The sequence below is a fragment of the Myxocyprinus asiaticus genome, chromosome 29 (assembly GCF_019703515.2).
Source record: "Myxocyprinus asiaticus isolate MX2 ecotype Aquarium Trade chromosome 29, UBuf_Myxa_2, whole genome shotgun sequence".
Taxonomy (NCBI): domain Eukaryota; kingdom Metazoa; phylum Chordata; class Actinopteri; order Cypriniformes; family Catostomidae; genus Myxocyprinus; species Myxocyprinus asiaticus.
In genome coordinates this window covers 32,942,818-32,969,478 of record NC_059372.1, presented here as the reverse complement: position 1 = coordinate 32,969,478, position 26,661 = coordinate 32,942,818, and the positions used below count along the sequence as shown (strand labels likewise).

At 38.3% G+C, this 26,661-nt stretch overlaps 1 protein-coding gene across 1 annotated transcript in view; it reads right to left on the bottom strand.

Moving 5' to 3' along the window:
• The window catches only part of chl1a (cell adhesion molecule L1-like a), a 118,774-nt gene extending 104,927 nt beyond the window's left edge, over positions 1–13,847 (bottom strand). Inside the window, exon 1 of the mRNA XM_051662868.1 lies at positions 13,724–13,847. The gene's annotated coding sequence lies outside the window, so the exon portion shown is untranslated. The remainder of the gene's footprint in view (positions 1–13,723) is intronic.
• Between the last annotated feature and the right edge of the window lie 12,814 nt (positions 13,848–26,661).

Genomic DNA, 26,661 nt, shown 5'->3' with positions numbered 1-26,661 from the left:
GGTGTCATTAAAGCAAAAGGTAGCTCTACGAAGTATTAAATCCAGAGGTATGATCACTTTTAAAACCCTGTTATTCTAGTTTTTAATCTTTTATAAAAATTTTAACTGTTGCCTTTTTTCGTTACTTGAATGTTGTAAGGTAAAACTTGTAAATAATGTTGGAAATTGTATTTATTTTTTTTAATGGGTTTTGATTTCAGGCTGTAAGAGAAAAAAAAGTTACTATTATAAAGGGGTATGATGATTTTCTATAAGCACTATATTTGCTATATCATCGAATACCCACATTCTAATGGACAATGCCACAAAACCCGCCTTCAGAATGACCAACGGTAGCACAAAAATGTTCTTGACATCCAGCGTAGTATCCAAAGCTTTAAAAAGCAGCAGATCTACAGTACAGGCAGACCATGCCAAATCACTAGTTCCACCAGATCTCCGAGATAACAACCCCTTTTCACAAAGGGCCTGGAGTAGAGGCTCAGTAATAACTCATATTTAACTGCTCTGAGGAATGAAACAAAAATACAGATGCTCTTTATAGTTTTTGAAGACTGTCCTGCAGGGAAGAGGCCCTAACTGGCCCCAGAAGACCGAGAACTGACTGTGAAACCCACAGCAGGAAACCGTCAGCACTATAGACCAGGGCCTCGTTTCCCAATAACAACTGATCTTAGCAGTTAAGAGCGTTTTCTACAAGTGATTTTATGAACGTTTGTTATTTTTTACGTGCGTTTCCCAAAACTGTTCTTAACATGAACATGCAAGGACGCACTTTAAGTGCTACTTAAGAGAGACACTGTCCATAAACGTGAGGTGCTGAAATGTGACCGTATAGTGCTGCTCGTCATTGCAACTTCATTATATTTGTTGCATAACTTTAAAAATGTTTGTAATTTACCTTGCTGGAAATATTTAAAAATATTTTCTTAAATGTACAACTTAATTCACCACATAATTGCATTTTGTTTTGCAATTGTTTTGTGTAGAACCATATATTTATTTTACACAACCACTGCTTCGTTCATCAGATGTGCATTTTAATATTTCATTTAAAAAAATTGCTCTGTGGGTCGAGATTAAAGCTTCCAGGAACCAACTAGTCCACAAATAATTTTTATTTGTTTACTTATTAATTTATCTGTTTGTCCAATATTGACTAACCATTTTATGCATTCATTATTATTATTATTATTATTATTATTATTATTAATATCATTAGTGGTCAAGCCCCGAAGGGGCGAAAGACCCCTATTGTTTTCGTTAGTTTTCTTATTATTATTATGCTTCCGTTCGAGACTATGGCAGCCCATAGAACTGCTTGCGGGAAAGTTACAAAATTTGGCACACAGATAGAGGACAGTCTGATCTGTTACCACAGCAAATTTGGTGTCTCTACCTCAAACCCTTTAGTGCCACCAACTGCCCAAATTTGCACTCACGTTTATGTTAATAACTTTTGAACCGTGAGTCCTAAAAATGAAATTCTTTTTTTCTCTGATTCCTTGGCTCAAGGCGATTCGACTGCATGTAATTTCCGTCATGAAAATTGTTCCGCCATGTTGAATTTTCTGAAAAACCTACTTTTTCGAACTCGTCCTAGGCCGTTTGTCTGGCCATTTGGCCTGCATCATCAAGAGGCACTCACGACAAAAAGTTATTCATAGAATTTTGATAAACCATACTGTTTTCGAATGGCGCTTCAACGAATTCGACGAAGAGCACGCCAAAATGGATGTGAGGTTATATCTCCATAACGCTTTAGCGTATTCATACCAAATTTATTAATTGTCATAGACACCATGACTCGAGGGTGCCTGCTCAGTTTTGGAACAGTGTTCACAAGATATGAAAAATTATTTGCTTATAACTTCTGAACAGTTTGTCATAAAATCATCATATTGGTCTCATTAGATTCAGTGGGGTATAGCAAGTCCAATGATATGAAAAATTCCTATGTTGGCCATTTTGGGAAAGACTTGGCGTATCGTTACGAAACTCGGTATGTGTCTTTGGCACGATGCTCTGAAGGGACTCAAAACGTTTCGGGACAGTGCCACCTTGTGGTCAAAAACTATAATGCTATTTCTAAAAATACTATGCTGCTCATAGTTCCGATAACTGGCTTGACCCCGGTATCGCTGCTTGCAGCTATATTTATTATTATTATTATTATTAGCCTTTTCGATTAAAATAAAAATAAAATAAAACGTATGTATACTGATATTAAATGAGCATAAAGTGTAGCTATAGGTGTTTAAATTGTATTAGGTGTAATTTCACGTTTGTCTTGCAAGTGTGTGCATAAGTCTGTGTCCTTACGATGTTCTTAGCGCCGTATGAGAACTCCAGAGCACTCGTTAATCTACGAGCATATTCAAGTACTACTTAAATAAGATGCTTTTGGGAAACGGTCCGCAAAACTAAGATGAATCATAAGATGGATTCTACGATCTACTAAGACTTATGATGCTTTTGGGAAAGAGGCCCAGACCTGTCTGAAAGAAAGCAGCATGTAAAAGCAAGGTTTTACTTTAAAATCCTAAAACGACTCCCTCCTTTTGCTAACTTTGAAATACTAACAAGATGAAATGCTTGCACTGTCTGAATATCAACAAGCTAGAAGTAGGACTTTTCTTTACAAACCACTTTGCAAGCTTGAAATTTTCTTATAGTAGTCTTGTTTTATTTTGTAGCAGTGTAAGCTACTTAAGGAACCAAAATTCTACTATGCTACTATGTCCTTAGTGTTTACACAAAGTGGATAACTACAGAATTTCACTAACAGTACTGAGCCCTTGAGCAAAGCACTGAAAGTTGTTTGCTCTACAGGGCTTTCTCTGCAGTAAATATAGGCCCACTATAGGTTGCTTTGGATAAACATAGCAATTACATTTACATGTACACAATTCCAATTTGCACAGTTTGCTGTTACTTAAAATCCCATAAATTTAAATTGGAAGGGCCGATGCCTTATCTGGGGTTTCACATTGGCAAACACCTTAGCAATGCCCTATCAAACACCCAGAACACCCTAGTAACCGCATACTGTAGCAACATGCTAAACCCTTTAAGAACAACTTAACAACCAAGGAAGAAACAAGTCAGCATGTTGCTTCTGAAAATTCCAGTATCCTGACATCAGCCCTAATCTGCCGAGTTACTGATAAGTGCCATCTCCCATCAGACATTTTACATCAGTTCAAATGTATTAACCTTCTCCTGTGGCACTACTGGAAGCGTGTTGCATCAGCAGCGTGGGAGACGTTGATTCTATACCTGTACTGAAACAAAGGAAGCCATTGTGTTCGCATAAGCAGTGAAGAGTGTGATTTGGAGGTTAGATTTTCCCTCCAAGATAAAATTTTTACTCCTCTGACGGTTAGGTTTAGGGTTGGGACAGGAGCGTCACTCTGAATGCTCGAGCTCTGAATGATTTTGGTCCAGCCCCGAATGTTTTTGGAACTGAAGCAGGAGTTAAGTAAATGTTGGTTACTGCAGCAGTTTTCCAGCAATTTTAATGATATTCATCTGCCGTTTTATACATGCTATATATGTGTCCTCATCTGAAACACGCATGATTCAAGCCTGGTTTTTGCACGAGCGTTGCACAAGCCATCACAAAACCACTCGTGTGAAGCACTCTGCTCTATCCTACTGTATCTCTGGAGCACGTGCGTTCCCTTTATATCTTGGTGCTTACAACAAAACGATTGTGACCCATTTAATTTCTACTCAGAATTGTGTAGTTTAAATAGCTATGGAGGAAATCAAACATTTCAAACAGTAAAACAGCACTGACAAGGTACTAAAGACTAGCTACAGTAACTAAAGGAGCCATCCATGTTCTTACCTATGCTTATAGTGTTGCACTGTAATTATAAGGGCAAGTAAATGAAGGGGTTTAAAGTCTGGACCTCCAAGATGTATGGAAAAATTATGGACAAAGTTTTCCTCCTGTGTAATATACACTCACTGAGCACTTTATTAGGAACATATGGTTCTAATAAAGTGCCTGACGTGGTCTTCCGCTGTTGTAGCCCATCTGCCTCAAGGTTCAATGTGTTGTGCATTCTGAGTGGTTATCTGAGTTACCGCAGCCTTTCTGTCAGCTCGAACCAGTCTGGCCATCTCCGCTGACCTCTTTCATCAACAAGGCATTTCTGTTTAGCTGATTAGATAAGTGCATGAATAAATAGGTGTACAGGTGTTCCTAATAATGTGCTCAGTGAGTGTATGTTCTGTATGAATGATATTTAATAAATAAACTGGCCTTGTTTGACTTCAAATACCCAACCCTTACCCCAAAACATAACTCTAACCCCTAACCCTAACCCTACCCTTACTCCTAAACCTGCCCGTACCTCAACCTCAGTAGCAGCAAATGTGGGAATTTTGCAGAACAACATGTAGTTACACAGTAAATACATAGTCTTGTATGTATTTAAAGTAAGTACATAGTAGTTAAGGCCACCTAATATAAAGTGTGACCCTAATTGCATAGAAATAAGGTGTTAATTACATTTTGTTTGATTTCATATAGCACCTTAAAGTAAAAAAAAAATCTGTGTCAAATTCAAAATGTTTGAGATGCTTAGATGGAAAATAACTCAAAGTACTAAAATACTTCAGATACCTTAGAGTATTATTTAAATTACATAGTTTAATCAAAATACCATGGTAGCCTACTGTCACACCAAATGTGCATAATTTTTATTTCTATGCATTCATCGCTTATGGTGGGATACTCTTAAAGCCCCTGATGTTTTGGCCTCAGCCCCTGATGTTTTCAAATCCTACAGATGCCCCTGGGTTGGCGTTTGGGTTTGTGATTATGTGTAGTAATTGGTGAATGTGAGTTTATATAGAAGAAATTGTGTTGTTTCTTTAAGAGTAGAAATGTGATAGACTATCATAGGAGATAGTATGCTTATATCTGATTGGTTAGACAAGTGGGTGGGTGGCATGTATAAGAGAAACTGGGGCTACACCAAGCGGGTGTATGTAATAAAGTTGCAAGTATTGAGTAAGCAGCCTGTTTTTATTGTGATCTTAAGTTATCACATATTGGCGACGAGGATTTGAAAATCATATGATTAAGTTCACAAGTTGCAAGAATTGCAAAGGAATTTTCTTCTATAGTTCCAGTTCAACTTGAGTTGTTGTCGAGGGAAGAAGCAATATCGGTCGTGTTGGGAAGACTCACTCCATTCAACAGTAAAACAAAGTCATGGGAGGAATATTGCGAGGTACTGTCTCATTTCTTCATAGCAAATGACACTGATGTTGCTGCTGAAAAACGGTCCATTTTGCTTAGTTCAGTCGGAAGCCAGACATACAGCGTCATGAGAAATTTGCTCAGCTCTGAAAAACCCGGGAGAAGAGTTACGATGAGTTGGTGGAGCTGCTAAAAGAACCACTACAACCCTAAACCTAGTGAAATTGTGCAGCGATTCAAGTTTAATTCTCGGAACAGACAACCGAACAAGACTGTGGCTAAAGATGTTGCGGTGCTGCATGAACTCGCTCAATACTGCCAGTATGATGATAAGTTGAAAGAAATGCTCCGTGACAGGCTGGTGTGTGGAATTGAGGCGACGGAATACAGAAACGTTTGTTAGTGGAATCAGACCTGACTGAAAAAGCGCTGAAGCTGGCACAAGCCATAGAGACTGCAAATAAAGATGTGCTGGATTTACAATACCAAAACAAAGCATCAGGGGATGTGCACACTAAACAGTCATTGCAGACGGTGCACAAGTTCGAGGCTCAGAACAAAACTCATCACATCTAACCTCGCCTCTCCTGTTACAGACGCAATGGAGACCATGGACCGCACGAATGTCGTTTCCTTCAAGAACAGTGCCACAAATGCAGTAAGAGGGGTCATATCAGGAAAATGTGTAGAGCAAGGTCGCCTTTTACCAAGTTTAAGCAAAAAGGAGTAGTGAGACACAAACAACAGCAGTCAAAAGCAAAGAAAAACAGATCAGCTCACCACATAAGTGAAAATATAGAAACCAGCTCCAGTGAGGATCAGGAAGTGTTCACCATGCAAAGTGTGTCAGAGACTCAACTCCCAAAAGTTGCTCCAATCGCAATGTGCTTAAAAGTGAATGAGTCTGACATCAGTTTTGAAACTGATACAGGCTGCAGCGTGACAATTATAACAAAAGCAGCATGTGTCAAGTTATGGGGTGTTGACAATGTACCTGAGTTAAAAGACTGTTCACTAAACCTCAAAATGTACAAGGGTGAGTCTTTAGACATACTGGGGGCAGCAGATGTAGTCCTTCAGCATGGAGAACAGGTGAGAGAGCTTCCAGTTGTGGTTGTGTCCACCACAGGGCCAAACCTCTTGGGCCAGGGTTGGATTAAAGAACTGGGCATTTGTTGGAGCTACTTCGCTGGAAGATGTGTTAACAGAGCATGAGTCTGTGTTCAAAGAAGTCTTGGGGACATGAACAGGCCCCCCAGCAAAGATTTAGGTTAACAGCGATGCAGTACCAAGATACTACAAACCCAGACCGGTCCCTTACACCATGAGAAAAAAGTGGAAGTAGAGTTAGAAAGACTACTGAAAGACAAAATCTTGGAACCTGTCAAATTCGCAGAATGGGTTGTATCAATCGTGCCAGTTCTTAAACCAGATAACTCTGTGAGAATTTGTGGAGATTACAAGCTTACAGTGAACCGTGCATCACAGCTAAAACAATACCCCATTCCTAAACTGGAAGACTTACTAGAAAAGTTAGCAGGGGGAGAAAAATACACCAAACTGGATCCAAGCCATGCATATCAGCAGGTGACTTTAGATGAGGAGTCTAAAAAATATGTAACACTGAATACACACAAAGGAATATTCACAGTCAACAGATTACCTTTTGGCATCACATCCAATCCTGCTATTTTTCAGCGTATCATGGAAGCGTTGCTGCAGGACATCCCTCATGTAGCTATATACCTGGATGATATTCTAATCACAGGCAAGGATGATTCAGAGCATCTGCACACGCTGAGTGAGGTTCTGAAGCGCAACAAGGAAGGGGGTTTGAGACTTAAAAGAGAAAAGTGTGCATTCCTGGAACGAGAGGCAGAGTTTCTAGGACACAAAGTGGACTCTACGGGCCTAAGGCCCATACCAAACAAAGTAGAAGCCCTCCAAAAAAACCCTGCACCCAGAAATGTTACAGAATTGAAAGCTTATCTTGGTCTTCTTAATTACTACCACGGATTCCTACCAAAACTGTCAACCTTGCTAGCCCCATTACACAACCTGTTGAAAAAAAGTACAAAGTGGCAATGGGGTGCCGAGCAAAGCGAAGCATTTGAAAAGTCCAAACAGCTCATTCAGTCTCCTGAGGTGCTCATACACTATGATACCAAAAAGACTTGATCTTGGCTTTTGAAGCATCTCCCTATGGGGTAGGAGCTGTTTTGTCTCACCGTATGTGTGATGGCAAGTACAGACCCATTAGTTCCATGTCCAGAACACTTACCCCAGCAGAGCGTAACTATTCTCAGCTCAATAAAGGGGGTCTCGCTGTTATTTTTGGAATACAGCGTTTCCACAAGTATCTTTATGGCAGAAAATGCACTATTTGTACAGATCACAAACCACTGTTGTCTCTTTTTAGTGAACTGAAAGCTGTGGCACAACTGGTGTCACCATGTATTCAAAGGTGGGCAGTCATGCTGCAAGCATATGAGTATGAGATTGTCTAAAACCAGGCAAAGATCATGGGAATGCTGATGCATTGAGCAGGTGTCCTGTCCCCAACACCTCTCAAGAAACTTGCAGGGAGGATCGAGTTCTAATGATGGAGGACATTTCATTATTGTCAGTGAGGAATGTAAGCACTTGGACTGGTAAGGATCCCATTCTGGCCCGAGTGAGAGAGTTCGTGCTAAAGGGGTGGCCCTGTCAAACAGAAAACAGAGTTTAAGCCCTACTTGCTAGAGTTGTTATGCCACCACAGGGACGGCAAGCTGCATTAGTGCAACTACATCAGTGTCATCCTGCCATCTCTCACATGAAGGCTCTGGCGAGAAGTTATTTCTGGTGGCCGAGGCTAGATGACGACATTGAATCACTGGTGAAAGGTTGATTAACATGTCAGGAACATCGGAAAGCACCAGCATCAGCACCACTTCATCCGTGGGAGTGGCCTGACAAACCATGGGTCAGACTGCAAATAGACGAGTTTCAGTATTCATGATCTGCCAGAAATGGTGGTGTCTGACAATGGGACATGTTTTGTGAGCTCGGAGTTCCAAGGGTTCATGATCAAAAATGGCATAAGACATGTGACTTCTGCTCCATTCCATGCCTCATCCAACGGTCTTGCTGAACAAGCCATGTAAACTTTTAAGACCATGATGAAAAAAACAGGAGAGGGGAGCATTGCAACAAAAGTGTCACGTGTACTGTTTAGCTACAGAATCACACCACAATCCACAACATGTTGGAGTCCTGCAGAAATGTTAGGGCATAAACTGAGATCTGATACATCCAGATCTATAACATAAGATACATTATAAACAGAGCAAACAAAAAGAACACCATGACAACCATATGCCAGGGAGGAGATTTAGTGAAGGAGATGCTGTACTGACAAGGAACTTTATTTATGGACCAAAGTGGATTCCTGGTTTCATTGCAAATGTGATGGGCCCTCTCTCTTACAAAGACATGTTGGGAGATGGAAAATTGGTGCGCAGACATGTAGACCAAATTCTCTCTCGTGAGGGGAAAGGTTCAAAGTCAGTGAACATGGAGGATGTGTTCGGGGGTGTGCCTTTGAGTACGTCAGATTTGGTTAGAGTTGAGGAATACAGTGGAGACACTGTTGAGGAGACATTGGTTCTGCTCTCTAATCAACAACCAGCGTTGGGCAGTGGGGACACTTTAAGCGCTGCGCCAAGTGAGTGTAGGTCCCAAAGCACTTTTTTCCCCCAGTTTGGCCAATTCCCAATGCACTCTAAGTCCTCGTGGTGGCATAGTGACTCACCTCAATCTGGGTGGCGGAGGACGAATCTCAGTTGCCTCAGCATCTGAGACCGTCAATCAGCGCATCTTATCACGTGGCTTGTTGAGCGCGTTACCGCAGAAACGTAGCGTGTGTGGAGGCCCACGCTATTCTCCACGGCATACATGCACAACTCACCACGTGCCCCACCGAGAGCGAGAACCACATTATAGCGATCACGAGGAGGTTACCCCATGTGACTCTACCCTCCCTAGCAACCGGGCCAATTTGGTTGCTTAGGAGACCTGGCTGGAGTCACTCAGCACACCCTGGATTCGAACTCGCAACTAAGAACTCAGCGTCAATATTCATGAATATGAATATGAATATGAATATCCTCTTCAATGTATTATATCAATTAAAGCTAAAAACAACTTTACAACTCGCTTTTGGCACTCCTCTACGAGCATTTCACTCAGAAACTGTAGCTCACATGACATTACGTTAAAAAACACTTCCCGTTTCAACCACTGGGGGCAGTGTTTTGAATTTCGGTAAGCACAGACCAAGATTAACTCAAGAAAATGTCAACCTACTGTTTCTAATGGTGCATTCAAGTCATGTCTGATCGCATTTACGACTTAAGCACACATGAACGTCACCACAAAGTCGTAATTACAAGCGGGGAAATCTGGATTTTCTTTTAGCCCCGACTTTCTGAGTTAGGGTTGTGTCGGTTTAAGAATCATGGCAGAAGCAAATTGTTATTGGTAATAATTCAGTTTTACATGAGGATTTTGACTGTGCTGTTTAGTTTGCATATATTTGTTTGTTCAAGTACCGCTCATGCTCACTGTTAAAAAAAAGTTCACTCAAATCTGGCTCCGACATGAAATTTCCCGAGCAACTGCCACTTTACCCACATGGGCTGAGGTGCCCCTCTGGGTGAAATATAGGCTATAGGCCAACATTTATTAATTAATATTCACATCTGAAATGATGTGACTGTATTGTTGTGTTTTTGTATATAAAATCTTGCTGTTTATTTTGTACTGGTTTACAATGGCTGTTAGATAATCGGGTATCATCAGTTAAATATTTCTCTTTTAGCACATATGCCATTGAACGTCTTCAAATAATGCCTTAACATTTTTTTCAGTTCTAAATTACCTTTATTTACTTTAAACAAGTTATCAAAAATGCCTGTGTAAGTGATAAAACATATGTGCTGTGGCGCGGAAATTTGTATATGCATAAATTCACACTTTTCAGTTTAAACTGGACCTGAGTGACACAACCAACCAAGAAAACTTTAAAGTTTGTTCAAGTCATTTGTGGCAATAATGAAAACATGGACTGGTTCCAGGAAATACAGGTAAAAGTGAAATTCATAATTGTTCTTCTGTTGTCTCCACGGAATTATTTTTAGGCCACTGTAGATTTGATGCATTAATATGTTTCTGATTTAATGCTATCAGACTTTAGGTCTGTAAATTAAAATGAGCAATTTCTCATCCTAATTTTGTGTTCAGTTTTAAAGGGTGTATTAAGTTATCAAGAAAAGAACAGTGAATGTTTTTCTCTTTTTCAGTATTGTTGCTTGATTAACATTTCCTACAATTGTATATGTACGAATCATATGTAATCTAAAGGACTGTGGTTAATTATATAATAATTATTATATTAGTAATTAATGTGCCCCCTTTGTTTTTCCTTGACATTTTTAAAGCAGCATAAAGTGAATCTGGACTTTATATGCATCAAACGATCATGTCTGGTGCATGCGCTCTTCATGTGTACAGCAAGGTTTGACCATGGATTTTACAAATAAAAATTATTCATCCTGCATAAAGTGAGATTTGTTCAATATATATATATTAGATGAAATCATGTTTATTGATCCCAAAACAAATAAAAAATATTTAATTCACGAATTACACTGTCTTTAAGAAAACTTTTTTTTTTCTAATGTACAATCATTTTTATTTTTTCTCTGCGCATGAATGCAGCAAGCGATGTCGGAAGATGTGTTCCGCAACCACTAATCTAGAGTCCGTTTTTTACATTTCACTTATCATTAAGGTGTGGATTTGGCTTTGGGAAACTGACCAGCAGTTATGTGCACTTTATCCCAAAGCAGAAATCGAAAGCAACAGGTGGTCGATTAAGTGAAATAATTCCGCTATGAAATTCTCTATGTGAGAGCGGACATCTTTTACAGTCAAATGCTCAATTGTACCATGAAAGCATGAAAGCCGAATGCTCCGCCTGCAAATTAGAACACACTGATCTGCAAGATCATACATGTTTATTAGTTTTGATGCATTTTTTTTTTTTTTTTTTGCATGTTCGCCAGGATTCAAGGAAATCTGCTTTGCCAATATACATTTTTATTAAGCTTACATATTCAATTGATGGTGCTCTAACAATCACAACCCCGCAGAACCCCTGCATCTAGCTGGCAGCTGCACTGACATGACTGCACAACAAGAAGATACCTTACTATCTGCTTATCTATTAATTTATTATCGGATGGTAGTGTAGCCTTCTAGCTCACCTTTTGCCACACTACCATGTTCACATAGCACATCCTCATGCTTTCTGGCAATGTGACGTATTCCAAAAGGAATCTTTGCAAATTCTCACGGTCTCGCCACACTCCCTTTCGATTTCCTCATTCTTAACTTTGATTTATACTTTGCGTTTATTTAAGCTATAAGGTTTGCAACTTCACTAAAACAATGTTTGAACTCCCTCAGGCCTATTGCTTATTTCGCAGGTTCCCAAACCAGCATATCACGAAGCGCATTCTGGGTTGAGCGAGCGGAGAGGAATCTTCAAAAAGGCGCTCTCTGCTCAGGTGGAATTATCACCACTTCACTCCGCTCACATGCTCTGGTATTTACGATTTCCGAACTTCTCAGGAGAACTTGAATGCACCATGATTCGCATTGAGATAAGACAGTAACAACCAAATAGCAACGTGCTAAAACAAATGCTGTAATTGTCCAGTTTATTTAGTTTATTCTCTGTCAGTTTTGTCAAGTTACAGGTTAGAGTTGCTTGAGATAAGAATATTGATTAAAAAAGAGTGAAAAAGGTTTTATTGCAGTTCTCAAATACTGTTAGGTCCATAATGAATAGCCATTAGAAAATGGCTATAATGTTAAAGGGACATTGAGATTAACTCTGTGTTTACTGCGAACAATTTAGTCTCCACTGCCTACTGACTTTTAGAAAATGGCCTAAAATTCATTCTCGCCACAGCAGGAATCCCACAAAGGAGTTTATCCCTAAAACGGCACAATAATCCAGAAAAACAGACATTACCAAGGAGAAAATCTGGTGGAGGTGGCAGATGAGGAGAGGTATGTGGAATTTAGATAGCTGTTGATAAATTGGATTACAGGTTTGTATGGTATTTATGTGTATCGGGTTCCAGTCTAAGGGCTTCAAGAGTTTAATCATGGCTGAGACAAAGATTGTCTCTTATTTAAAAGAAAAGTTCACCTATAAATTCAACTTCTATCATACATTTACTCTCTTTTTTTTTTTCATGGAATACAAAAGGAGGTCTGGAGGTCTTGCAGGTCTGGACATGCAACAACAGTTCATAGTGAAAAAAAAAAAAAAAACCTTGAAAGAAGCACCATAAAAGTATTATACAATTAGTTATAAAATGAATTTCAATCCACTCAGTTACAGCACGAAAAATAATGATGTTTTGGTGTCAGTGACGTAGACGCAAAATACTTGTCTTTGGTGCACTGCTGCTTAAAGAAGAACTTTTAGCCATCCGTGTGTACTTCAACATGTTTCTGGTGTCCATGTAAAGCCTGAGCCTGATATTAACGTCTCAGCAGGGTATTTCTGTATCTCGGGATTTGCCAATTACCCGCTCTCAGTCAAGTTGGGTCACAATGAAAGAGGTTTGACCTATTTCTCTGTGAAAAGCTGCAGCAGTCTGAATACATAGGCTTCAGAGAACAAACCGTAGCCCCTGCCCTGAACGACCTCCTCTTTCTCCTGTCCCTGAGATGAGCCTAAACATTCACAATGCACTCATTGCATTGCTCCTCCAACCACTCTGATTAACATGCTAAATAATGTTAAATCACGTTATTTGCTATAATTGGTTGGATTGCTATCAGAAAGAGGAGTTATAAAGTTGATTTTATAGATTTTAAAGTTGAATTCAGCGTAACTGTTTAGGATAGTTCCATAAATTTCACACTGAAAGAAATTGAAAATGTGCAGTTTTTATCTTAAAACGATATTTCTACCTTGCATGACCCTTAAAATTATTATTATTATTATTATTATTATTATTATTATTATTATTATTATGTAGTCAGGTTGATTCAATCATATTTCATAATATAACTGACTTGAATAAAACCAGTTAATTTAGATGGCACCACATGTGAAAAGAAAGAAAGAAAGAAACTTTGTTTTTGATAGGCAGGGAGATCAATGGCATAAACAAGAATTTTGCAGGTTGATACACCTTAAAATGACATTTGCACTGGCACGTTTCTATTTATACTATCGTTTAATCAACAGACACGTTAAGTTTTTGCAATTTAATATGACAGGAACATTTCTCTGCATTAAACTAATGCCCATGCCTGATGGATGAGAGTTAGAGCAGTGACGCGCACTTTCGGATCAAGACCTCTGCAACTAATAATGATCAATCCCAGGGATTATGCATTATCCCACCTGTTCACTCAGATTAATTGAAAGTGCCTTACCTGATTTAAGGCGACGTTAAACTCCGAAGGAGTCCCGTCACAAGCCAAAAGTGGAGAGACGAAGAGAATGACACCTAGACACGGATCTCACTCCAAACTTTTTTTCACATTGCCCGACGCACCATCCCTGTTCCATCATATGTGCTGAACGCGTGCATCAAAGCGACGCGACGCGATTAGAACGCTCCTAACCAAAGCGCGCGCTCAGTGTAGACAGATTCGCTTATGATAATGGCAGCGTTTCAGTTTGTCGCTTGTAGTGTAGACAATGCAAGAAGCCGTTTTAAACTGAGACAAATCAGCACTTATATTGCCTATTTATTATGTTTGTGTCACTCACTTTTTTAGGTTAAAGGGATTCCAAATATAACTATAGAGCAAAACCTTTTTTTTTTTTTTTTTTTTTTTTTTTTAAGAGTTTTTACCACCTAGGCAGCTTTAACGCAATGCAAACCATCTTTTATTTCTATTTCAAAATGGAAGTCCTTAAAGCAATAGATCACCCAAAAATGAAAATTCTCTCATCATTTTCTCACCCTCATGCCATCCCAGATGTGTATGACTTTTTATTTTCCGCAGAACACAAATTAAGGTTTTTAGAAGAACATCTCAGCTCTGTAGGTACACACAATTCAAGTGAATGGGTGCCAAAATTTTTACGCTCCAAAAAGCATGTAAAAGTAATCCATAAGACTCCAGTGGTTAAATCCATATCTTCAGAACTGATATGACAGGTGTGGGTGAGAACAGATCAATATTGCAAATTGATTCTCACATCTTACTGTCAATATTTTTTGAAGTCCAACATAATTAACCCCAAAAACTAAACAAAAACACTTAAAAATCGATTTTAATAATCAGTGGTTTCCTAAAAACATGATCAAGGGGGAACAAAATATAATCAATCTCTGTGCTCTATAGGTTTGTAGCATTGTGTGATTGTAAGTAATTATACTGATAAACTGATGTCACAATATGATTATTTTGAGATAGAATGATGTTGTTTACGTGTATTACACATTACTGACATAAGTAATTACATTGTAACATGATCACTGAAATGTGAGGCAGGAAAATCTATCGTTGCTGCATTCTGCTATCAAGTGGAGACAGTCTGAGGTTGTACTAAGAGTCTTATTTTAAGTCAATGTAAAAAAATTGTCTTTTTTTGGTATTTTAATTCTATTTGTTTAAATGTTCTTTCTATACAATCTTTTTTCTTATTTTTTACTCATGTTCTTAAACTACTTCAAAGTTTCTGCTAGAGCAGGATACAGCACCTTGGGTCCAACACTACTGTTGTTTTAACCCCTAAACCCCTTGTTTTAATTGTCGTACCAAAGGGGGGCGCTATATCGCGAAATCAGTTCACGGATACATAAGTCAGGCATGCTGTATGTGGCATCATTTGAAAGCTAAGAATCTGAACTTTTCATAGAACACCAATGCTGCATCCAAATATCCATACTTCCCTACTATATAGTATGCCAAAAACAGTATGCCAATGGAGTAGTATATCTGAATCCTCAGTATTTGTGAAGGAGTAAGTGAGAAATACCCTGATGGCCTAATATTTCCAATGAGATTCTGAAGTGCAGATTGACTGGACACTTAACGATCCCATAATCCTTTGTGAGCTTTCACGTTTGAAACACTGGATTTAAAAGAACGGGGTTGAACCATGAGTGGGATGGCACTTTTCAACTGTAAGTGCTCCATATACCAAGAAAGTTGTTCCTTGTGCTTAAATGGTGCTTGTTTAACAAAACCAGAGCATATTATTTTTGCGGTTGTTGTTCTTACATCATATATCCCTGTCACAGGTCAATACCCACATTCTGGATGAAGTATATTCAAAATCTATTCATACTACTCGCATGCATGCCGAGAAGTGCATCCTTCATCAAATACAGTACATACTGTGACAATACGTGGTTCAGACACAGCACATCACTTTTGCATTCATGTTACATAAAATAACAAAACAAGGGCTGAAATCATCTGCATTGCAAATCAGCGACACCTAGAAGTAATGTGGTAGAAATATTAATATGAATAAAACTGTCTTTCACATGGCACTTAAATGGACAAGTTATGTATCAAATGAAAGCTCTCATTCTCAGAAATGTGAATATACAGTTTATTTTGTTGCCCCAATACCATAGTTCAGAAAGTTTTCTAAAGAATCACAAAGTGAAATATGATTTCTGTAAGCCCCAAGAAGCCACAAACTTTATATCTTTTCTTTTCTGCTATTTTTTACCTGTCTGTGAGCTTTCTTGGGTGAATAATCCAGTGTTATATCTTAGATATCCAGAACAAAATATGTAGTCCAGCAGGACAATCATGCTAAACGAATCAAAATATGTAATCGACTATTGGTGATAAAATGTACAAATTGTCACAGAGGGGAGGATCCCAGCTTTGTAATGACACCTAGATTGCTAGCTTCTAGTCCACTCAGAGACCAAGATATCAGATAAAACAATGGGGGTCTGCATGAACTGAAAATTAGACTGAATGTCTATGGACAAGCAAATCTGTAAGGGTTGGGATGTGTTAGAGCACCACTTACATTTCAGATCGGCATATTGTGAGGGAAGGTGATAGAGAAAAAATTCTTTTTCCTAGTATTTATTGTCATCTAGTGGAATGACAGATTATTTTTCTGAGAGATAGAGCAAGCAGAACCAGAATTACATGCTTACAATTTTTTTTTTTTTACTTTCTGTTCATCAGAGGTTGTCAACATATACAATATTATTTATGAATAATTAGAGTCTTTATATATATATATATATATATATATATATATATATATATATATATATATATATATATATATATATATATCGTATCTATTCTAAAACATGAGACAATTTGTTTGCAATTAGTCCAAAGTAGGTGTGAGCTTTTAAATTTGAGGCAATAAAATTGCAGGCAGAAGCCCAAAAATGCACCTGAGTTTAAGAGGTTAAATGTGCTTTTTAAATAAACTTGAATTAATATCCTTCAACAATGTCAATTTTAGTGCTGGATACCACCCCAGCACTTAAACCGAGGTGCTCTCAGTGAGTTCCACTCATTCGTTTTTTTAAACTCATTATTACAGCTTCAGCGAATCAGGTCTCTATGAGTGCTCACTTAAAGCCGTTTAAACCAAGTCTATTTAAACTGCAGGGTCCATGGGACATCAGTGAGTGCACTGCTAAAAAGTGCTTATCCTACTGGCTCATAATTCAGAAGCCTTGATGTGTTTGTATGCCTATGTTAGGGATTTAATGCCCACTTCTGCATGCAGGGCTTGAAGGTACCATAGACATTTTCCTTTTCCAGCAGGAAGGTTATGGTCGAGAGCCCTTGTGTTAGCTTAGAGATGTGTCATTTCCTTTGCTTGCCCAGGCTGAACTTAAACTAGCAGAGGTCAAAACTAAGATTGTTTTGGAGTGTTTCACACTAGTATATTCCCTGAATTATTCTGAAAATGAATATGAATGTCCTTAGTGTCAGGAATCACTAATCAGAGTTAAAACGAATTATTAAAACGATAATTGCTTTTTTAATCCTGGTGGCCGGACAGTTACTGTCCAGCCATGCATGTAATTGGCACTTCTGCTACCTCTTAGTTATTACATGCAATGGTTGGACAGCTCTGCTTGAATCATTTCACAAAAATGTTGTCATGATTCACATGTACAATTACAATACTGTATTGGAAGATCAGCTTCAGTATAACCTCACATTTAAGTAAAGCCTCAGCTGTGCAGATTTTCAGTACAACAGCATAATTGCGAGTGTGATATTGCTTTTACACAACAGTTCTATAAACATGGAGTTAAAAATCAAGTAACTTACATATTAGACACTATCTGTCCATTTATTTAGTCTATTTGTACTCCACTAATGTAACTAATTTAAAACAAAGCAAGGAGTGTAACTACTGTAACTGTTGTATAATCATGTATACAGTGTTACCTCATTTTTGGTACGTAGTGATAAAAGGAATGTTTCGGGTTCAATACAAATTAAGCATAATTAGCTGCGATTGTGGCATAATTGATTTCCACAAAAATAACTTAGACTTATTCCTCCTTAATTAAAAAAAATAAAATAAAAAAATAAATGCAAAAGGCCAGTTATAGAAAGGCACTTACAGTGGAAGTGAATGGGCCTAGTCCATAAAGCCTAAAATGCACTGTGTTTTAAAAGTATTTTATAAGCAAGGGTCAATTCGAACAGTATGCAACAAATGCTGTTGACTTATCTTAACTTATATGGAACCCAGAACAATCATTTAAGGACTGACAGTCATAAATTTGGAGAAGAGTTCATTATTGTGGTTGATTTTTCTTTTTCTGGTGACTATGGTTTTGTTAAATTAATATATTGTTGAAATATTGGATTGTGGACAGTGGTGTGAAGATGGTGTTTTAGTGAACGTTTTGCTCTGGATTTCTTGTGTAATTGCTAATGTAAATGTTTTTACATGAACATGTTGTGATATACTGTACTGTGTGTTTGTTGATACACCAAGTCAGAAGAGAATCAGAATCAGAATGAGCTTTATTGCCAAGTATGCTTACACATACAAGGAATTTGTCTTGGTGACAGGAGCTTCCAGTATACAATAATACAAAAACATCAACAAGACATTTAAAAAAATAATTTAAAATGAATAAAAATAGATAAATATTGAAAAGAAAAAAGTATATATAGAATACACAATAGACTATATATATATATATATTTATATATATACATATATATATAGATATATATAGATATATATAGATATAGATACATAAGTATATATATACACACACACATACACACACATACATACATACATACATATATATACATACATACACACACACATACACACATACACACACATACATATACACATATATACACATATACATATATATGCATATATATATACATACATCTACATACATACATACACACGTACACATACGTAGTGCAAATCTAAATACAAATCGGTTATATATAGTGCAAGGGAATGCAATGGCAGAAGAGGTTGGATGTGTTGGATAATATAAAAAGACTTAGCTGTGTATTGCACATTAATTATTGCTCAAAGGGGCAGTTTTAGCTGTTCATGAGATGGATAGCCTGGGGGAAAAAACTGTTCCTGTGCCTGACGGTTCTGGTGCTCGGAGCTCTGAAGCATTGGCCAGAAGGCAACAGTTCAAAAAGGTAGTGGGCAGGGTGAGTGGGGTCCAGAGTGATTTTTCCAGCCTTTTTCCTCACTCTAATAATAATAATTAATTAATTAATAATTACATTTATTTATCACACATTATACATTTGCACATATACAGTGAAATTCTTTTTTTCCCACACATCCCAGCTTAGCTGGGGTCAGAGTGCAGGGTCAGCCATGATACAGCACCCCAGGAGCAGATTGGGTCAAGGGCCTTGCTCAAGGGCCCAACAGTGACATCTTGGCAGTACTGGGGCTTGAACCCCTGACCTTCTGATCAGTAACCCAGAGCCTTAACCGCTGAGCCACTACTGCCCAATCAAGAACTACACACTGATGATGGGGGGGTGCAGGGGGCAACCAATATCCTCTCAGCAGTCCGAACTCTCCTTTGTAGTCTTCTGATGTCTGATTTCGTAGCTGAACCAAACCAGACAGTTATTGAAGTGCAGAGGACAGACTCAGTGAACGCTGAGTAGAACTGTATCAGCAGCGCCTGTGGCAGGTTGAACGTCCTCAATTGGCGAAGGAAGTACAACCTCTGCTGGGCCTTTTTCGCAATGGAGTCAATGTGGGTCTCCCACTTCAGGTCCTGTGAGATGATAGTGCCCAGGAACCTGAATGACTCCACTGCTGCCATAGTGCTGTTTAGAATGGTGAGGGGGGACAGTGTTGGGGGTTTCCTCCTAAAGTTCACAATCATCTCCACCGTTTTGAGTGTGTTCAGCTCAAGGTTGTTTTGACTGCACCAGACAGCCAGCTGTATAAGCTCCCTTCTGTATGCAGTCTCATCATCATCTCGGATGAGGCCGATGACAATGGTGTCGTCTGCAAACTTCAGGAACTTGACAGAGGGGTCCTTGGCGATGCAGTCGTTGGTGTAGAGGGAGAAGAGTAGTGGGGAGAGCACACATACCTGGGGGGCACCAGTGCTGATTGTACAGGTGCTGGAAGTGAATTTCCCCTGTCTCACAAGCTGCTGCCTGTCTGTCAGAAAGCTGATAATCCACTGACAGATAGACGTGGGAACAGAGTGTTGGTGTAATTTAGTCCAGAGAATAGCTGGGATGATGGTGTTAAAAGCCGAACTGAAGTCCACAAAAAGGATCCTTGCATATGTCTCTGGTCTGTCCAGATGTTGCTGGACATGATGCAATCCCATTTTGACTGCATCATCCACAGACCTGTTTGCTCGATAAGCAAATTGAAGGGGTTCTAGAAAGGGTCCAGTGATGTCCTTCAGGTGGGCCAACACCAGTCTCCCACAGGGTGACAGGTCTGTAGTCATTAAGTCCTGTGATTTTTGGTTTCTTTGGGATGGGGATGATAGTGAAATGTTTGGAGCAGCATGGGACTTCACACTGCTCCAGTGATCTATTGAAGATCTGTGTGAAGATGGGGGCCAGCTGGTTAGCACAGGATCTAAGACATGCAGGTGAATTGCCATCTGGGCCCTGTGCTTTCCTAATCCTTTGTTTTCGAAAGACACGGCACATGTCATCTTCACAGATCTTAAGTGCAGAGTGAGTAGTAGGAGGGGGGAGGAGGGGGGTTGCAGGAGGTGTTGGTGTTTGTGTGAAGTGAAGGTCAGTGCAGGTGTGGGGTGTGAGATTGGGCCTTTCAAATCTACAGTAGAACACATTCAGGTTGTCAGCCAGTTGTTGGTCCACCACAGGGTTGGGGGCAGGAGTCCTGTAATGCGTAAGTTGTTTCATGCCACTCCACACTGATGCAGGGTCATTAGCTGAAAACTTGTTTTTCAGCTTCTCAGAGTATCTCCTTTTAGCCACTCTGATTTCCTTATTCAGTGTGTTCCTGGCCTGATTGTACAAGACTTTATCCCCAACTCTGTAAGCATCCTCTTTGGCCTGACGAAGCTGCCTGAATTCTGCTGTAAACCATGGTTTGTCGTTGTTAAATGTTAAATAAGTCCTAGTAGGAATGCACATATCCTCACAGAAACTGATATATGATGTTACAGTATCTGTGAGCTCATCCAGATTGGTGTCTGCAGCCTCAAAAACACTACAATCATTGCAGTCAAAGCAAGCTTGTAGTTCCAGCTCTGCTTCGTTGGTCCATCTCTTTACAGTCCTTACTACAGGCTTAGCAGATTTTAATTTCTGTCTGTAGGTTGGAAGAAGATGAACCAGACAGTGATCAGATAATCCCAAAGCTGATCTAGGGACAGAGCGATATGCATCTTTTATTGTTGTGTAGCAGTGATCCGTAATATTTCTGTCTCTGGTGGGGCATGTAATGTGCTGTTTGTATTTGGGCAGTTCACGTGTGAGGTTTACTTTGTTAAAATCCCCAAGAATAATAATAACTGAGTCCGGGTATTGTTGTTCCATGTTTGTGATTTGATCAGCCAGCTGTTGCAGCGCGGCATTCAAACACGTGTTTGGTGCAATGCAAACACTCACCAGAATAAACAAGGAAAACTCCTGCGGCGAGGAGAAGGGCTTACAGTTAATAAAGAGCACTTCCAAATTAGGACAGCACATCTTCTTTAACATTGATACATCTGTACACCAACTTTCATTGATGTAAAAACATGTTCCAGCACCTCTCGTTTTCCCCGTTAACTCCGCGATGTGATCCGCTCTGAACAGCTGGAAGCCCGGCAGATGTAACACGCTGTCCGGAATGGCTTCACTCAGCTAGGTTTCTGTGAAGCACAAAGCAGCAGAGGTTGAAAAGTCCTTGTTTGTATGGGTGAGGAGATATAGTTCGTCCGTTTTGTTAGGAAGAGAGCAGAGATTTGCAAGATGAATACTCGGCAGCGCTGTTCGAAAGCCGCGCCGACGGAGCTTGACCAGCACGCCTGCTCGTCTCCCTCCCCTGCGTCTCTTGAACAACAAAGTCGGTGGCTATACTGTATTATGTACTTAATATGTGCTGTCATACAATATCTGAGTGACTCAGTTAATTATTTCATTTTATTCTGTTTTATTTATTTAGAAACCATGCATGTGTGCACAATTAATGCTTTAATGAGCAATCATTAAAGGTTCAACATCACCTGTTTGACTCGTGAGTTGTCTGTAAATGCTTATTTTACTTTCACCTCGTACTAAATTATTTTGGACATTGAAAAAGACAGACCAATTTACTCCCTTCTTAAAACATTCCCCCCAGATAACCCCACAAATAAAACAAATGTTTTAATCTTTTAGTTCTTGTTCCTGGGGCTGGGGTTCAGACCCCAATTTGAAAATGACATGGACAGTTTTGCATTTGAAGCATCAGAGTGCATCTGAGGGATGTTCTGAAACTGCATTCACTGCCTAGGCCACTATTGTCCTTAAAAATGCCTTTTCTGTTGTCGTGGTGATGTTGACTCTGTGGAATGCACAAAGTCACTTAATGAGCTGTGCTGTTTGTCCCATTCTGTTGTAAATCATGCCTGATGTGTATATTTTAAGCTGGCACTCAGACAAATATAAATAGGAGTGATTAAGACACATCCATCACAGTTTTTTTTTTTTTTTTTTTTTCACATTCAGCAAAACCTTTCGTTTTTAGGCATTACTGACTCTGGAGTAACCTCTCTGGTGTTATGTGAGACTGGCAAAGACTGCTTTGTATTTCTTTGACCTTTTGCGGGTCACTTTACTGCTCTTTTAGTGAGCCACAAAGGCTCAAAGTTTCAATAGTGAATGGACGGAATAAATGTGATATTTTTTTTATGGAAGGATTATTTTATAGACCACTACAGTGGGCTTGGGGTCTAAAATCGGAGACCACATAAAAAAAAAAAAAAAAAAACAATAAAAAAAAAAAAAAACTAACAATAACAATGACAAAATGGATAAGAACTATTTAAGATTATATGCACTATTTCAAAGTCACTAATCATATTTATTCATTGGTACAAAATGTTACCTTTTTTACACTGAAGCACAAATGATGGTCTTTGAACATTCTCATATCATATCATACTGGAAAAACATGGATAATGTGCACAAACTAAGAAATTTGCACAAACTAAGAAATTCTGAAATGTATTTACATTTTTTAATTAAACTTTGCTCTTAATTGTTTTTGGTGAATATACTGTATATAAGAAGCATTTTCTCAAGTTGTCTTAGACATTTGGACACCTCTGTATATTCCATGCACTTACTGCATATTGTGCTATCAAAATGCAATAAAGCCAACATTAAACCCTAAAAAAAAATGTATCATCAATGACAAGCCCTCCAGTAATATGGTACTGCCCTCTAGTGCAAGTGTAAGAAACAAACCACAAGTCTTAAGTGATGCAGGAGCACTTGAGCATGTACAGCACATCCCAGACGCAGCACTTACATTCAATATCAACAATCACACACTCCTTCAACATACTAGAACTGCTCAAGGCTTTAGTGAGAGCAGAGAGCTGCTGTTAGAGATAACACAGTCAGAAGACTAGACATGCTCACAGAGTCTCTGATGGCTTTGGCATGCTCACTCATTCATGTAGAGAAGGACGTAGACTTAAATGTGGTTTTAGACGAGGGTGGTGAAGCTTTTGAAATCTCTGGCACTGTGAAAGAGTTTTGTTCAGTCATCATTTCTGCAGTTTTCTTTATGCCAGTAGGTGGCAACAAATTAGTGTTTTTGGGCTCTATTTTTGTGACTGCGTTAGCACAAGCGCGAATGTTGCACACTTGGTTTTGCTAACCCATTTGCACCTAGACTTAGTGCATGCTTGCATGAAAATATTAAAATTTTATGCCCATGGCCACTGACTTTATGATGTATCGCTTAAAGGAATAGTTCACACACAATGCAAATGAATGGGTACCAAAACTTTGAAGGTCTAAAAGCACAAAAAGGCAGCATAAATGTAATCCATAAAACTCAAGTGGTTAAATCTATATCTTCAGAAGTGATATGATAGGTGTGGATGAGAAACATTACATTTAATTCCTCTTTTACTGTAAATCTCCATTTTCACTTTCACATTCTTCTTATTTTGTTTTTCGTGATCCGCATTCTTTGTGCATAACACCACCTTATGGATAATTTTTATTCTGCAAAGTTTTGGTACCAATTCATCTGTACTGTATGGACCTACAGAGCTGAGAAATTCTTCTAAAAATCTTCACTTGTGTTCATCAGAAGAAAGAAAGTCATACACATCTGGGATGGCATGAGGGTGAGTAAATGACGAGAGAATTTTCATTTTTGGGTGAACTATCCCAAACATTTAGTATCTCTGAAAAGCCCAGGATGTCCTCTGAAGATACCCCAAGATTTACTACTATGGCACATATGGGCTAAGAAAAACTTAAGTAACACTAGTCCCATACAAAAATGAATTGCTAGCTCTCAGGAGGATAAATACCTTTAAAGCCTGATGTACCTAATATGATTCCAAAAAAAAAAATAATAATATCACTTATTATTATTATTATTATTGTAGATTTTGTTTAAAGCTTGCGACCTGCCATTCGTTTTTAAAACAGCAAAATTTGCACTTTGCAATTAATCCGATTTTTTTATTCTGATACATTTTTTATCAAAATTATGCCATTGTTTTGTCCCAGTACTCTAGAAAAATCAATGAAATTATTTTTATTTATTCACTGTTATCATTTATGGATTGATAATATGAATGTACCTTTCAGGAATTGAATCAAGAACAGATGTGATACTAACAGAGATCTACGCCATGACAGCCCCTTTAAGTTTAATGTTATGCAACATAGTTTGATTTCTTCAAACTACCAATTTACCAGTTACATGAATGGTAGTACACAGCAAACAGATATGAACATTAAGTAATCAAATGCAAGTAACTGAGCTTTACTCAGCGCTGTATGCTGCCTTTAACTGTCATTTATTTCTGTCTCTGATGCTCATGAATCATGCAACAAAAGGTTAACAGCTAAATTTAATTCTAGACAGACCTGTTAAGTGACTTCTGAGCTGTCAATCATAGGCAATGATGTACACTAGAGGGCACTCACTTGCTTTGAGTTTTCTTGCAACAGAGACTTAGAGAGTCTTGTTTAGGCTCCCAACTGTGAAGGATAAAATGCTAAACAAATCCCAAACTTACCTAATATAAGAGAAAAATTAATCCTGTTCCTGTGTGTTCCTGTAGCTGGTAGAGAAGGTAATTAGGTCATGGTTTTAAATCCCAGGGAATGCATGAACTGACAATAAGTATAACTTGAATGCACTGTAAGCCACTTTGAATAAAAGCATCTGTCAAAAGTGTAAATGCCAATCAATCCAAGGTAAAGGTTGACATGTGTATGCGCTATATCCTCTAGAAGTTATATAAGATGTAACAAATACACAATTTCAACATTTTGAGTTGGATCTTCAATTCTCATATTGGAGTAAAAACAAATAAAAAAAAATAAATAAAAAAAACCCCTCCTATATAGGTTATTTGCAAGTCTTTAAATAAGAGATATTCTCATTATCTTATATAGCTCTTCATAAATTAACATTAATTGACCAGTTAACCTGGACAAACATATTCCAACTTTTTCAGATCCTAATTCTAGTTCTATTGACCATTTACTTTAAGTATTTATTTAGTGTTTTCAAAATATTGCATTAAACATACAACTGTGATGCATCTGCAGTGTCGTACTGTACACTACCGTATGCCAACTAAACCTGTAAACTGTATTACCACACAGTGAGTAAAATGTTAACACATGCATAGGAAGAAAAAATAACAGATGAAAGTATAATTCAAGAAGCGTTTTGTCATAAAGCAGAATAAAAACATATAGTCAGGCAGATATGTTGGGTTTAATAAGTTATTTAATGAAGGATTTGTGAGTTAATTATTCATGTACAATGAAACTGCAGCAAATGAACATTCATGCTGGCCAGTATAAAGACTGCTTCTGAAAAGAACCGAAGTGTTTAAGATAAAGTAGACATTCTTATTAGTGCAGTGCTGATGAAACAAAAGCACTCCCGGAGAGTGGTCTCTGATCTGCCTTTCCGCTATTGTATGCTTGCTGAACAGAATCACCAGTGCTCCTTCTAATTATATTAAGAACTGCTTAATTAATTCTTTCCATTGTTCTAATTTTGGCCCATCAGAATCTTGCAAATAATCAGTTATGATTTACAGTGCACAGCACTTTACCTCCCAAGAGCATCTCTACCAATCTTGCACCTCTGAAATATTCTAACCTTTTTTGAAAAATAGGAATGAGATTGATTGTTTTTATGGATGAAAAGGGATTGTATTTGTGTTATTTTCTTGCTTGCATTTATTAAACAGTTATTTCTCCTCACCAATGCACTGTTAGTCAGTGTTTGGGAAGCTAAGCTACTTTTAAACCTTGGATGTCCAAGCAAGCTACTCATAGTTTTAAGTAGTTAACTAAATGCCATCCATTTGAAAAAGTATAGTTACACTACATGTTACCAACAAAAGTAGCTAATACAATGCAGCTCTTTAAGGGGACAATATATTGTAGGTAATTATAAACAGGAGTTTTTTCTGGCACAAAAACGATCAATTAAGGTTAGGGTCACTCTAAAAAAAAAAAAAAAAACTGAATTAACAATTAAAAACACAGCAGAATTTAACTGATTCAATATTTACAGGAAAAAATTAAAAAAGACCCATGGACTACTGTGAACTCTATTGAGTAATCGAATCTCTTTTTTGAACAATTTTGTTGAAGTTAACTGAATGAATCGATTTATCATCCTAATTAATCTATTCATACCTTCATGA